The 16,143-nt window shown below is 33.5% G+C and overlaps 1 protein-coding gene across 12 annotated transcripts in view; it reads left to right on the forward strand.

Moving 5' to 3' along the window:
- The first annotated feature begins 2,367 nt into the window (after positions 1–2,367).
- LOC129806532 (junctophilin-1) overlaps positions 2,368–16,143 on the forward strand; it is an 83,176-nt gene continuing 69,400 nt past the window's right edge. For 3 of the 12 annotated variants that reach the window (XM_055855177.1, XM_055855185.1, XM_055855189.1), the window contains exon 1: positions 2,379–7,347. The gene's annotated coding sequence lies outside the window, so the exon portion shown is untranslated. Of the gene's footprint in view, positions 7,726–12,985; positions 13,303–16,143 lie in introns of those variants that run through there. The other 9 variants (XM_055855179.1, XM_055855187.1, XM_055855181.1 and 6 more) reach the window with 7 other exon arrangements.

Below are 16,143 nucleotides of genomic sequence, written 5' to 3' on the forward strand. Positions count from 1 at the left end.
ATGTTCAACGCATGAATGAAGAAAGATTCCCCAGAAAAGCTATGCAAGCCATTGTGAGGGGACCTCGACCTCGAGGCAGGCCTAGGACAAGGTGGCTGAATCAAATTCAGGATCTTGCATGGGAGCGCCTTGGGATCGAACTCGAACATCTTCCTGAAGTGGCGGAGGACCGACAGGCGTGGGCTGTTAACCTTGGTGTCATGGGCCCGCGACCCCAATAGGGATAAGCGGTTGAAAATGAATGAATGAATGAAGAACCGGAGTTATGGCCATTTTAAGAATTTTTTTTGGACCCTTATAGCTCGGGTCAGGCGTATCGGGGGACCTTAAGTTTGGTATTGTTCGAAAGGTCTAACGCCCAGCTATAACATACTAAAATTTGAGCCCGATCGATGCCATAAGGGCGGAGCTATTGAGGAAACAAAAAAGAGTGGTATTCAAAATGGCGGAAGTTGGGGTGGGGGGTCAATGCACCAAGTTGCAATTTTCATACGATATATGAACTTTGCCGAAAACCGCAAGTCTATATCTTTCTTAGTTTGGGAGCTATTAAGCTGCAACACTCTTAGAAAAGTTTAGACATCATTACTAATGAAAATTAGTTGATCGGATGATTATTATTAAATCTATTTAAAATAGTTCTTATAATCTTAAAACATTTTAATCATAATGAATTTATTAGTAATGAGAACATAAGGCAATATTTACGTGGATAAGTTGCGACAATTATTTCATAATGGTTTCATACAATTATATTTGCTTGTGTCAATTAAATGAAATCGATATCCCAACTAATATTGGTCACTAATTCCTTTTAGTTCTCACAAATAATGCAAATAAATTGGTCTATATTTTAATAAAGATCTGACAACTTTTTCAATAGTAAAAAGTGGTTTTTTACTTATGTATTGAAGCTTTTTCGAGCTATATAGTAACCACAACTAATATCAGCCAATAATTATAGCCAATAACAGCCAATATCAACCAATAATTACAGCCAATAAGATGGGTATTAACCACATTTATTTAGTTATTGGAGCTAATATGTTATAGTATCCGTTACTAATCTAATTTAGTTATGAAAACTAAACGAAAAAGGCACTGTAACTAATATTGGTCAACTATTTCATTTAGCTACCCTAGCTAAATATATGGATGGGTCTATGCTTACTATATTTTATAGTTTCCATAATTGGATATGTGGTAGTTGGGACTAAATTTTTCTTAAGAGTGAACCGGACGTATGGACGGACAGGAACGGTTTTTAGCCCCCCTCGTGATCAGGAAGTGGCGAACACACTTTCTGGCAAAGTTTGGGGCCGATCGGGAGACATGAGATTTTGTTAGGATTATAGTAGGTGATATTATTAAGAATCTCACCTAATATCAATAATTTGATCGTATTTGCAGACTGTAACGGATAGGTGGGTGGTTTTAAGGTGGATAAGGAACTGCGTATTTCTTGAAATAAATTTAATATCCTTGCTTTTCGCTTATCCATTTTGAAGAATGAAGTTCACATTATGTTGAAAAAGACACAGTTTAACTTGGAAAAATTGATATCATGTTGATTTCCCAGTGGAAAAGTATCTTGGGAGTTGGAGAAGATAAATGACAAAGCTGTGTGCAGCTTTTGAAGGGATGACCATAAAGTTTATATTTAGAAAGAAAAGTTCCAAATGGAATTTGTAATTTTTTTAAAAAAAGTGATTGAAAGGATCATTGAAAAAAAAGGGGAAAATGAATGCCAGTGGATCAGATGATGATAAGGGGGGTAACATGTGGCTTTATGACCACAAGGTCCGGTGAGAGTTGTTGTTAAATATGAAATGCCTGGTGGTTCTCGAAGGAGTTTTTCACACGATGACTCGTGCAATAAATTCGAGAGGCCATCCGTACCAGAGAGAAGAGTATTTGGACGCAAATAACTCGCTAGTGGCCGCCTTGTTCGTTGGATATATTGGTGGGGCTCCCACGAAGGCGCGTGTATTCGCGGGAAAACAATAGCTAAACGTGCGCGGGGCTCCTGAGGGGGCCCAGGGGGCTGAGGGGGCTCTACAATGTTTGTGTGCGAATGGATATCTTGGGCTGCCCGAGGAAAATTTTTCATTTGGGAATTATACTCACCGATGGATGGAGTTGGTGTGTGTTTGGGATGATTTTCTCGATGTACGGGAAAAACTGCGCAGCGCAGAGGAAAAGTCTTTTTACTCTTTGTCTCTCTGTCTCTCATGGGTAATCTCTCCTGGCGAAAATTGGCCAGTAAGAAAGGGAGAGAATGAGAGAGCTTTTTCGTGGTGGAAAAGAAGAGACATATAGTTACATATTTTCCTCAAAGAGAAAACTTCTCATGATATCCATCGTGTTGAGCTTTTCAGTTCAGTCGTTGAGTGTATCCGATCCCTTAACATTGCCGCCGCGACGTCGTCATCCTTAGAAAAAAATTGTGTGTGGAGTAAACAATAAGGCATCTTCATTTTCATCATACCCAAGGGATAGATCCTAAATTCTGCTCCCTCTGCCTCGTGGGTGTTATTAGTTTTCTTTCTTTCTCTTTACATTTAGAAAAAGTATCTTGTTAAAGGTGCAAATGAGGGTCACTAAATAGGAGCTTTCACCTCGATAGTTCAGTGCTTTCAACAATTTGTTCTCACCCCCCGCTCCCCTTTTCCCAAAAAAAGAAAACTGCTCGTGAAATGTCTTCTTGGGGACTTTTCTCTGGCCACTACCACAGATACGATGGTGTGGTCAGGTGTGTGAATAGGAAAATGAACAATTTATTGTATAACATTTAAATAATTTCTGCTGGATTGCCAATTGAAGGGCGTCTCTATCAACCATGTCAATTGGATATTGCAAGATTGCAGTGAAATGACAGGATTATCATGAGGGGTGGATAAGTGGGTTCAATTTGAGTGCAGCTCGGTAAAATTTATCACTAAAGAAAGCTACTTGTAAAGCCATTCTGCATTGAAAATTGCAGGAAAATCTAAAGGCTGAATCAAATAATTAGTACATGTCTGTTCTAAAATGAACTATTTGAAAAACTTACAGTTTTATAGATAAAAAACCCGAAACACGGTGAAAAAGTTTAAACGGACATTACCATATTCAAAAGAAGTTACAAATATTGCAAGAGACATGACATCAATTTTGTTCTAAAATCCGAGCATGCTCAAAAAATATCAAAATGATAGTGAAAATAAGTGAAAGAAATGAACGGCTGTTGAATTAACCCTTTAACGACGAGACATTTTTTACAGACTGAAAATCAACAATAAAAATTAAACTGGGAAACATAATCAATGATAAGTCTTACATTTTACATTGGAAAGTCCAACAGAGTCTGATTTGGTGTATTTTGTGCTTAGGGACAAAAGTAGCCAAAAAATTTAAGTAATTCTTCTGACAATACCAATGAATAATATTTTTCGCTTTAATGAAAAATATTACGTATGAGTATTGTAGTTTTTATTGCCAAAAGGGTTTTGCTTAAAAAAAATTGGAAGTATTAGAAATAAATAAAATCAATTATAATTTGAGAATTTAAAAATTCGCCATTTTTGAGCTTAAATATTTACTACATAGCAAATAGCTAGAGACTTGCAAAAAATATTCTAGATTCCTTCAACCTTCTACTTTACAATTATGTACAGACATAACAAAAAAATACCTTTGGGTAGTCAGGAAAAATAATTTTCTTTATGGGACACCGGTGTTCCAATCGTCCTTAAAGGGTTAAAAAGCTATTGATAGGCTGTAGTGGGTTACTTTTGAATCAAGACACCTTTGAGTTTTTTTCCTATTTTTTTTTTAAATAGAACACAATTGATTTGTTCAGTTAAATCATATCATTGTAAGGTTAAGTTCTATTTAAAAATAGGAGAAAAAACCATATTTCAAAAGTGCCCATTTTTATGTTTTTTTAAGTTAACCCCTTGTGATTTAAAAAAAAACATCTTTAGTACATGGATGTACTAAACCAGTTTGTGTTAGAAATAATAATTTTTTAACCTCTATGTTTTTTTTTATATTAAGCCTTGTGATTTAAAAAAAAAAACATCTTTAGTACAATGTGTGAGTCAATAAATCAATTGAAAAAAAAAAATGAATTGAAGTACTAAACCGGCTTGTGGTAGAAATTTCAATTCTTCTTTAAAATAATTTAAAAAAAAGCGAGAATAAAACGTGTAAAACAAATGAATAATCTTTCACAATGTGGAACACTTGTATTTAGTTTCGTTGAGTAATATGACAAGGCTTAACATCTGTACTAAATTTCTTACATTCAGAAGTTCGAAAACAATGTGAAATGTGAGTTATATAACACAAAGAAGAGATGAAATCTTATGGTAATACGTACTAAATTAAAGTTGACATATTTTATAAAATCTGTGAATTTAGTAGATATGATGATGTGTTCTTAAATTCACAAATTTGGTTTTACACTTATTTGGAGGATTTACGCGCTATAATCGAAAGAGTACACCATGTTTCCTGCGTCTATTTATCATTATTCAAAACTATATTTAGTACATGTATGTGCTAAAACTAAATGTGTCATGTCAATGAATTAAGTGGTAGAGTTCTCATTCTATAATGTTATTTTCCCGGGTTCGAGACTGACAATTTTATTCCTTTGTTAGAAAAATGATACTAATGCATTAACAGAAATCTCACGGAAGGGGGTTAGTTCCTACAGAATATTGTTCTGTATCATTATTAGGGTTTGAGAAACACCGTTTCGACAGGGAACCCCATTGACACTTGTCAAAATATTCAATTTTATTTAATGTATCTCTTAAAAATATAAGTAATCTAACATTTTTCGATAAGGATAAGTGTTCAAATTTCGTATTCCAAATAAAACAGAGTAGGGTGTCAATAGGTCCTGTTACAAATTCTCAAAGTGTCAATAGGTGTTCCTTCCACCCTATTATTGACTATAAATGTATTAATCAAAATAAAAATTAGATTATTCCTATCAGTTTCCTACTAAGCCATCTCTCGTAAGTCTATCTATAACATAATCAAAAAAGTATCCTATTTTTCTTGCTACTAATCATTTTTTTTTCAAATTAAATTTAGTATACATGTACGAAATTATCTGATACCTTAAAATGTATGTGCTTTTGCCATATGCAAATATGGGAAATCTCATGAAATCAAAATCACTATCCTTTTCTTTCTCGGACATTGCATTTATTTCTATCTTATTCTTTAGTACTAAAATCTAAACTAAATTTGCGTGATGATCTATATACGATCCATCAACTGATTAGCAAGACAGAGAATAGTATGTCGTCAATATTAAACGCCAGAAAAATTCCTGGTGACCTAAAGGGGTTCATTCATATCCAAGACACTTGTATCTTAGAGCGATTACTCCACTACTTCACCCATTGAATTCCAAGATTTAGTACATGCATGTGCTAAATCTCGAAATTCTTTTAATGTCTTCAATATTAAACGTCAGGAAAATTCCTGGTGACCTAAAGGGTATTCAAACCCGAGACATTTGTATCTTAGAGCAATTACTCTACTATTTCACCCATTGAAGTCCCATATTTAGTACATGCATGTGCTAAATCTTGAAATTCTTTTAATATCTTCAATAATAAACGCCAGAGAAATTCCTGGTGACCTAAAGTGATTCATTTATCTCCAAGATACTTGTATCTTAGGCCGATTACTCTACTACTTCACCCATTGAATTCCCAGATTTAGTACATGTATGTGCTAAATCTTGAAATTCTTCTAAAATTTTCAATTTAATTTGGCAATTAATTAATTAGAGAGATTACTATACTACTTCCCCCATTCCCAGATTTAGTACATGCATGTGCTAAATCTCGAAATTCTTTTAACGTTTTCAATTTAATTTTGCAATTCATTAATTAGAGCGATTACTATACTACTTCACCCATTCCCAGATTTAGTACATGCATGTGCTAAATCTCGAAATTCTTCTAGAATTTTCAATTTAATTTGGGAATTCATTTAAGGTGTACTAAAAATTTTAGTACAAGTATAGTGCGATGCTCGTTTCTCAACCCTTGATACTTTTCTGTCGTTTTAATGGCTTTAAAGTGCGTGTACTAAATCTTTTAAATTTGGTGCAATTGCAGGGTTCAAAGAAATGTTTGCGGAAGGGGGGGGGGGGGGGCTATTGCAAATTGGTAGTGTTAGAGTTGGTCAGAAATCTTTGGGGGCTCTTAGTGTCGCCATTGATAGCCATAATTGTCTGGTCTTTTCCACCCAGAGAGAGATGATGTTGCGTGTATTTTCCACCAGCATATTGGCTCCTTTTCCTGCTGAAAACCCACCCAGAGAGTGTTTAATGGCATCGAGAGCAAAAACGACGTCCGTCGACGTTTTGTATCGGAATACCAGTTAGCTGATATTTATTTATAATACCCAAGAGTGAATTTTCAACATCGTCGTCAGCATTAGCATCACCATTTCACACACATGTGTCGTGTGTTATTTTTTTTTTGCTTTAATTTAATGTTCCTTCTCTTGTATTTCTACAATTCAACTAGCCAGTATTAAGCTCCTCTTGTCTCTTTCTGCCCACCCCAAAATTCCCATGATAGAGGCCTTTTTTTCCTTCTATCTTTGCGTGTTTTTTTCCTTCAAAGAAAATTTGCTATTTCCCTCGGATTTTTCCTTTTGAGAGAAAAAAGAAGAAAAAACAGAAATAAAGAAGAGAATGACTCTCTTTTGCTCTCATCAATCGAGGGATGTTTTGGGAATAATGTTGGTTGAATGGTTTAAAAGTGTCTTCTCTATATATTTTCCTCTTTATAAGCTTTTTGGTTAAAATATATAAATAAGAGAAAAAGTGTACAATGTATTGTAAGTTGTACTGAAAATGTCTCTCTCATGAGTCGCCTTTTCCTCAACCATTCGGCTGATTTTTCGCCTTTTTCTTTTTCATTTAATAAGTTTCCTCTCAGTGAACCATTTGCCAGTGCTTTCAATGCAAACGAACGAGAATTACTTGATAGCCTTTCCTATTTTTTTTTTTAAATAAATTTTAAATACAATTTTTTCGCCCTGTGAATTAGTTTTTTTTGGTGTGCTCTCTGTGATGACGTGTTTATTTTTCTTGTGATACTAAAATAATGGAAAAGTGATCTGTGTCTCTGTACAAGAGGGAATAAACTAGTTTTTTTCTTTATTAATTTATTTTTAAAATTCAATAAAAAAATCAAGTAATTCTCATAGATCTTCGCACACGATCCGAAAATTATCGATATTATCTTTCGACAAATCAAAAAAGTCTCTTTTAAATAACGACAGAAAAGTTACAAGAAAAAAAAACGAGAGATATATATTTGATGCGTATGTATAAATAGGAAGAAGTTAAAAAGAAAAAGTGTACCATCGAATTGGATTACACTGCTGGGGATTTTATCTTGGCCGAGAGAAGTTGAAAATGAACCTCAATCGAATTGGTTTTTCTTTGGTAAAGGTGTATTAGTGCAGTGCTTTTTAGAGCCAAAAAAAAAGCTATGAGCATAGGCTGTTGAAAATGAGAAAATTGGGATGATGAGCCATAACCATTGTCCTGTGAAAATATTCAAACACAACTCTCTGGCTGTTTTTAGAGTTGATGGAAGAGTCCAAAAACGCATCCCTCCCTTCCATATGCTCCCCATGTGGATTGGGGACAAGAGCGAAGGGCAAAGCTCTCCAAAAAAGATCGATTTTCCATTGAGAGTGTGTCAACTTCATAAAAATCACTTTGTCGCCTCTCTCCAGAGTGTTTACTAGTGCTTGCAGTGATTGGAACAATAATCCCTAATCTCAATCACTTATCTAACGTATCAATTAAATGATAGAAGAAAGAAGAAAAAAAGTTGTTCAGTGGTGAAGGATAGGAAAATCACACGAATATGCGAATTGTGTGTGAATTGCAAGTTTCCTGTGGTAGAGAGTAATCTCAGACTTTTCACCATGCTCTATGGGTTGTTGCAAAAGTTCGTTGTGCATTTATAATGTTAGTATAATTTCAAGTGTACTCAGTTAGTGCAAAAAAAGAAATATCGATAAACTCTTAATAATGTTCCCTTCATTAGTGTAAAAGCGTGGAATAGAGTGATTTTAGTACTCAAAAAATTTAAATAATTGAACAAATGGATCTTGTTAAAATTTTGTCAAAAGGATGTTGTTTATCAATTTAACAAACCTTTTTCACCGATTTTACCAAACTTGTTTTTCGGAATACCATTATTTTAAGAGTCTAATATTTTGTGCAGTCATGGCTTTTCCGATGTTCGATAGAGAATTCCTTCTTTTTAGAACAAACAACTCCAAATTTTTGCCAAATTGACAAAAATTCGGAGTCTTTTGATTTGAAAAGAACATATGAACATTGGAAGAGCAGTGACTGACTGCATACAACTCCGCTAGATATACAGTGGCGGCCAATAAAATAGAATCACTCCTGAAAACTTAGTTTTTTTTTTAACTTTTGTTAATTTTTTTTCTAGTAGGGTAAATGACCTAATTCAAAACCATTTCCAGAAGCTTTAACTTTGACAGAAGGTTCAATACATTAAGTTAAATTTTTTTTTCTGAAAAGAATTACATAAAGGAGAATGGTCAAATCTGGTCCTGGAATCGCCACGACCGGGACCTATGTCAATGGATAGACATTGGTATAAGTAACAACTTTTGTTCTGAAGCCAATGCTCAAAACCATGGAGGAATAGTTCTAGAGCATAAAAACTATTTTTTAGAAGAAAGAATGGTGAAAAGTATACCGATTCATCTTTATCCAGAGATGAGAGTAGGCGCATTTTGCAGATACTGATGTAAGATTAAAAAAATTCTCCTCATTTTGTATTGGGGCTACCAGAATGGAGGGTGGGGTGAAGGGATGGTATGCATGAATAAAAAGTTTAATTAATACACTGACCCTATACTGAATTTCATCAAGATCGCTTTAGTCGTTCTTGAGTAATTCGTTGTCAAAACAGCGATATTTCGGAAGGATAAACGCTTTTTTACAAGGACTCCCAGCGTTTATCGTCCTGGATTCCGCCAATTTTTTAATCTTATATCAGTACCTACAAAATGCGCCTACTCTCGTTTGTGGCGTTTCCGGGACCAGCGCCTATATAATTTTGACCATTCTCCTTTGCTCCTTGACTCTTCTAGAATGTTACTGTTTAGTGAAAATTCTTTAGATATAAATTGAAAACTTCTTGAATACAAGAAAAATATGCGAGTGTAAATTGGAAACAAATTAATCCAAAATGGAGACAAAGGAAAGTTTCTAATTGGAGACAAACAGTGTAAGAGAAACCGCGACGACAGTCTTCTAAAACCTTGTTGAGTTGCGCTTGAGTTGAGGATTTGTTCTTATTCCTGGTCTTTTCTTCTTTCCCATCTAAAACAATACGAAAATCTCTCCAAAAAAATCATATTTCCGGGGTTTTCTTTTTGAAGCATTTGCAGACACTTAAAAAAAAATCTTATTGTTCACGAAATAAAGATTAGCACTTAATTTAACTAAAATTAGCCAGAATTATGACATAAATGTTGAGCAAAACGAGTAAACAACAGTTAACTTATTATGCTTTTCATTGGAAAACATGGTCGATCGATGAAAAATTCGGTAATGAAAAGGTACACTTTTAATTTTTCTGAGAAATTAACAAATTAAAATTTGTGAATATGAATGGATTTTCGCTTTATTTGGAGCAAAATGACCTAAATAATGAAACTGTGGTATAGAAAATATATAAATATAATAATAAGTAATGTATTTATCATGAAAACAGTGACGTTTCCATTTGGAGTAGCGAAAAATTTCCATTTAGAGCAGGTTTTGAATTAGCTTAATAACTATTTACAAAAAAAAAATAGAAATGTTAAAGTAATTGCCTTACATCGAAAAAGTACAGTAGTGGTCGCAAAAAGTTTTTGTTTTGACTCAGAATGCGTCAATAGTAATGTTCTGCTAGGACAAAAAAATAGAATCACATTCATTCGTAGTTATAAACTGAAATTCTTTTCGAATATTTAAAAAATAACAAAATTTTAGTGTAATGCTAATAATTATATAGTGTCTTGACAATCCTTTCAATCCTTTATCCAAGTTTGGATAAAAAACTAAAGTTTTCAGGAGTGATTCTATTTTATTGGTCGCCACTGTATAATCCAAAGTAACATTTTGTATAAATATGGATTAACGTTATGAATATCAATCTTATACAATTAGTCATGATTATGGAGTAGATAAAACAACGGCTTTTTACGAAACAAAAGAGATGGCAAAATGTCCCAGCTTTGCGGAATGCTAGAACTCACGAGATAGAGCTCTCCGTGACATAGTTTTTCGCATGATCTTTTGGTGCTTACTGAACTATTAGAGATCAAATTGCTTTATAAATCACAAAATCATTTCAAAATCAAAAATTGGTAAATAAATGATCATTTTTAATTTATTACACTGATTTCAAGACCAGTTAAACTCTGACTTTCGAAAATTGAATATGTCGTTTTTTTTTAAGTCATAGGCATGTTTGGACGAAGTGTCCGCCTGGAATACCTCTAAAACATATCCAAAAGTAAAAGAAATCATAGGAGTCGTTTTCGAGAAAAACCAAAAAAACATGGTTTTAGAGGGGATGGAAGGGGGTAGGGGAAAAAACGTCTAGAGATAAATTTTTTTTATTGAGGGTCACCGAAGACCGGAAGTTTATATCTCTTACCGTTTAAGCTCTAGGACGGTGACAAATTGAAAAAAAGTCGATTATATAATTGCTTTCTTTTTTTCTTTTTTTCTTTTTTTTCGAGCAGTAAAAATTAGCTTGACCAGAAAGAAACCGTTTTACGGTAGTACAGGCCGACTTCAGGACCTTAAATTAACTGTTATTTAAATGGGTTTCAAGGCGTTTTTTTTTAAATTTTTATAACTAAAACTATAAGATTTTGATTTATTTGGTCGTAAAAAAGTTGAATTGGATGTTCCTGATTAAGTACTAAATGTACTAAATATGAAATGTTTTTTATTCATACAATACCTCTATGATTTTACTTTTTTACTATTCGAAGTTCGAACTCCACGGAGAGAGCAGTATATAAGTTAACAATACGAAACGACTTTGATATTACAAGTTTATTTGAGCATACATAGCTAGTTACAGAATGAATGCAAAGATGAAAGTAATGTTGCACGAAACCTCGGTATGATGCAGCGCATGAAGATTTCCCACAATAAGACAAGTCCAGCGAACGTGCTTTTTCCACAGTTTCGTACGTGTCGATTGTGTCCGAATAGAGCACGTTCGCGTATTCTTGAGATGATAACAGAGGTGACATAACTTATTTTCGATACTGTCGACTGTCGATTCTGGAAAATTTAAACGATAGCTGTACTTCCTGTAACTAATATAGATATTTATCAACAGTCACATTCTTTTAACAGTGCTCCGAGGAAAAAATGTATTTAAACAAAAATTTATGGTATATTTATCCCTCCATACGGTAAGGTATCTTATAAAACGAAAAAACTTACCACTTTTTAGATATTTAGCGTAACGGTCGCGAGTGCAAAAAAATTAAATATAAATTTAAGTGAGAGTATATGAGAAAGGGGGTTCAAATTTCAGGAAATTTGTTCCTAATAACAATTTTTCAAGATCTAAGGTTAAAAAAACCTCTAGAGAGTGCATTTATCAGGCGAATGGGGTCATATTTAGGCTTAACGGAAAGGTCTTGGAATTTCCTATAAAACTGAATCGGTTCCAATTGGTTTTGTAACGGTAATGAACCGGTTATGAACCCATGAGTAATTATTATTCGAAACTAATTTATATTAGTCCTAAGTTATTTTGGGAAATGTTGTTTTGAAAGATTTATAAATCCATTCAAATCGGTTGTAACTCGGTAATGAACCGGTTATGAACCGATAAGTCATTTTTGACCGAAAATCAGATTTATTACTCTTAAAATTATTTTGTGGGATCTTTCGAGTGGTTTACAAATCGGTTTAAATCGGTTGAGAACCGGTAAACGGTAAATGATGCGAAAGTACTGTTCTGGGACGCTTTGCCACCCCTTTTGGAAATACAGTAGAACCCCGCTATAGGCCATCGCTCTATAGTCCACAATTTATCGACCGTTGATTTCAATACACTGATTTTGAATTAGGTTATGTTTTTTAGTACGCGACATGCAATGTTGTCATAATTATTTTAATATTTTTGGCAAACTTTATTGAGTAGTTGTGATAATTGTGATCCATAATGAAGAGAGCGAGGACAAGTACCACAATCGCAAAGAAAGTGGAAGCCGTCGAGCAATTTCAATACTAAAAGTCGTTGAAAATTTAAAAAAATTACATGGACTATAGTGCGACCCAAGTGTCAAATCTTACCAAATATGGCCTATAGCGAGGCTCTACTGTATATCTATAAATCTTCTGTAGGGGAATGTTGACATGGTTCGTACAGAGTGAACCTTTAAACAATGCAAATTTTCTCTTTGTTTACAAAGAGTTAGTTCGTCATTCTTAGCCATAATTAGAATTATTATGCTCATGAGACAAGACGAGAAATGGTAAGTCAGCTCTTTGCAAATAAAGAGAAAATCCGCATCGTTTGAAGGTTCACTCTATGCGGACCATGCCTACATTTCCCTATAGAGATTCTTTCTCTATTTTGTCTGCGAATCGAACTTTTGCAACAACCCAATACCACTCTGTATATTTTCATGCCTATAGTGTAGTGGAAATTATTTTTAGAATGAAACACCAAAATCCAATGTGTTAGCTAAAGTTGAAAATTTTCTCTATCACATTCTCTTGAGATTTTACTGCAAATTTACAATTCTTGTGCTAATGTGCAGAATCCTACAATTGAATCCAATTTTGATTCAGGAAGAATCGGTAATGCCAAATGTCCAAATATAATTTTTTCAATATTTCTGTGATGGAGATTGGTAAGATTAAGATTTTTAAGAAGAGCCACAGATCCCAGATGATAGGAGGAGAAAAAAAAAGATTTTTCTGTGTAAATAGTGTGATGTTAAATTGAGAATATTTTACCTACTCCCCAAAAATAAAAGTGACGTCGATGCGGTTTCCCCGACCGACGAGAAAAGTGTGAGAGAGAGTTTGGGGGCAACCCGTAGAGTGTGTATGAGAGAAGATAATCTTTCCTTCTGGTTGCAGTGGCAATAAATTTGCAAAAAAGAAGCACATTGCACCATAGAGAGAGGCGCCAAAGAGATGTTGTAAGGCCAAAATGCAAAAACCGGGGGGGACAGAGGAGGTCTTCTCTGATGGTGAGGACTCTTCACCGGAAAATGATTGATTGTGGGAATTTTAAAGTTGGCGTGCGTGTGTATGCAATTATTATTTTGTCTTTCTCAAATGGTTGATTCACTTCTTCTTGAGAAAAGTGCACTTTTTCAACAAAGTGCGTGGATTAATTTTTGTTTTTTTCTATTATTATTTTTATTTATTTATTTATTTTTATTGTAAAATTTGTGCGAAGACTTGAGGGTTGGGGTTTATAGAGGGTGGAAGATTGTGGGATGCGTGTGAGGTTCAATTTAGTTTAAGAGAGATACGTATGGGAAAATACAAGGGGGAGATATTTGGGTGAAAATGTGTACACTACTTCCAGGTACTTCCACGATTATTTGTATGGAAGAGGCCTTCGTACTTCTAAAACTTCGCAATACTCTCGAAAATGTGGTAATACTTCCAGCACTTCTTGCACTTCATGCACTTCTCATACTTAGAAATCAGTAATTTATTTAGTCTGATGACCAATCTAATTACGAAAACTTTTAAAACATCTCAAGAAATTATTGTATTATTTTATAATTCGCCAGATAAGGGTTATCAACATATTTTGAAATTCCCTAAGAGACCAGTGAAGCTACTTTTAGAAAATAGAGTCTCTGAAAACACGTAATTTCGTTTGTATACTGAGAGAAATCCGAAAAAGTTAAAATAACATTCCGGAAATGTTAATTTTACCCTGCAGTATTGATCCGAAAATGGTGTAAATATTACCCTTTTTAGGTGTATTATGGGTTAAAATTACCCTTCTTTCATTTGATTTTACCCTTAAAAGGTGTAAAATTGACATTAAAAAAAAATGATATATTTTTACACCTAAAAAGTGTTAAAGTTATGATGAAAAAATGTTAATCGCACCCCCGTTTTTTTTCTCAGTGTATATTCACATGAAAAAACTTCTAAAATTGTCAATCTTAATGAAATTTTCACTGGTAAATAGTTCTTTTCACAACAAATTTCCAATAATGGCCGTGAAGATGACCTGAGAGCGCTGAGCGCAATTTTCCACGAACACAAGTGTCCCGATCCGAGGAACAAGTGAAACAGAACGTACTGAAAAAAATGAAAGAGATAGAAACTCAAAACAAATTAACTCCATAAAAAACATAAATCCACAAACTACTAAATTCGATCTAAAAAGTCTCAGATTCACATCTATTAAACTTTTCAATTATTTCACATATAAACACCCGGATTCCACACCGGAAAATATTAAAAAAAAATTGTACATAAACACATCTCTGAATTTTCATGATAAAAAAAGGCTTCTTTGTCTCGAATCACCTCCCGCATTTTCTGTTTCTGTTAATCTTTATTCTGATTGTATTTTAAAGTAATAATTATTGTATTTGTATAGTCCCTTAATTGTAAAATGCTTTGCTTGGGGCATGAATAAATGTTTATTGTTATATTAGTATTATACTTGTTCGCAAAAACTAATATATTTTCCATTTTTATTGTCGACATAAATAAAAAGGTGCACTGACAGTGAAATTAGAATCACTAAATATTAATTTTTCAATTAACACAGTTTTATAAATTTCAATAAACCTTTTTAGTTTGCCGCCCGAATTAAAAATCTTAACCCTTTAAGGACGAGAAGCTTTCCGTTGAGCGAAATTCAATGAAATCAAGTTTCCCTCGATATTTTAGCCTAAATAAGAGATTTATGGTTAAAAAGAAATTTTCCCATGTCTAGGAGTCCTGGAAAACTATGGGTCATATATGACCCAATCGTCTATAAAGGTAAAAAAAGCACAAAATTTTCCAGACGACTAGTTTACTCGTTTGCTCTGTTATTTTTTGAAAGATAAATAACTTGAATATATTTGTATTAATAAAAAAAATATTTAGATTATGAGTAAATTAATTAATTTTAAAAAATCTCATTCAATTTTTGGTCTCAAAGAATCTTGAAGACTGGTACACAAAAACAATAATTCTTATCAAAAAATGTATTATTGTTTACTTCATTTTTAATCTTTATAATATTCATCGAAACAATTGCAAGTACTGGTAACACAGAGATAAATGTCGCATGCCTCACAAATACAATTGGTCTTATAATTCTTTTTTCTGATAGCACCATGTGCACCTCAGTTTTCTTCGAAACATGTTTGATGGTAATGGGTAGGTGTAATGTTGCTTGTCTCTGGGAATTTCAGACGTACAGTTGCACATTGCTGTGGATCGGGGAGTTCTTCCGGAGTTGATGCGTTTTCGATGAAGACTTCAAAGTCCACTTCATCCACGTCTTGTTCCAAATATATTATGTCGCTTTCGTTCAGGACAAGATTGTCGGCATCATCGCTATCTTCCGGGCATGATATGTGGATGATTTCGGGTTTATTGATCATGAATTTTTTTTTTCATTTTTGAAATCATCTACAAGAGTAAAAAGATATGAATTTACAACATATACGCAGAAGTATCTTATAAATTATCAAAATATTACCTTCTTCAGTCAGTATTGCTCTGGGAAATCTCAGCTAATTTAATATATCACACAATATTATTCGAATAATTAACTATTTTGCGTACACATAAACAAAAACATGAAACAGTCTAACCTCAAATCTTCGAAAATCCACCAGAGATAGATTCGATGTTTTTTTACTTTTATGGACGATTGGGTCATATATGACCCATGGAAATTATGAAGCTTTCTTGAAAATACCAAGAAACTATAATTTTTACTTTGTTGAGGAATATTATGTATAGTTATTATAGTTTCTAGTCCCAAGAGGTTTTTGTTTAAAAAAAAATTGAAATATTAAAAATATTAAAATTCAAGCACCACTGTGAAAATTTGAAAA

This window comes from Phlebotomus papatasi, chromosome 3 (genome assembly GCF_024763615.1).
Source record: "Phlebotomus papatasi isolate M1 chromosome 3, Ppap_2.1, whole genome shotgun sequence".
Taxonomy (NCBI): domain Eukaryota; kingdom Metazoa; phylum Arthropoda; class Insecta; order Diptera; family Psychodidae; genus Phlebotomus; species Phlebotomus papatasi.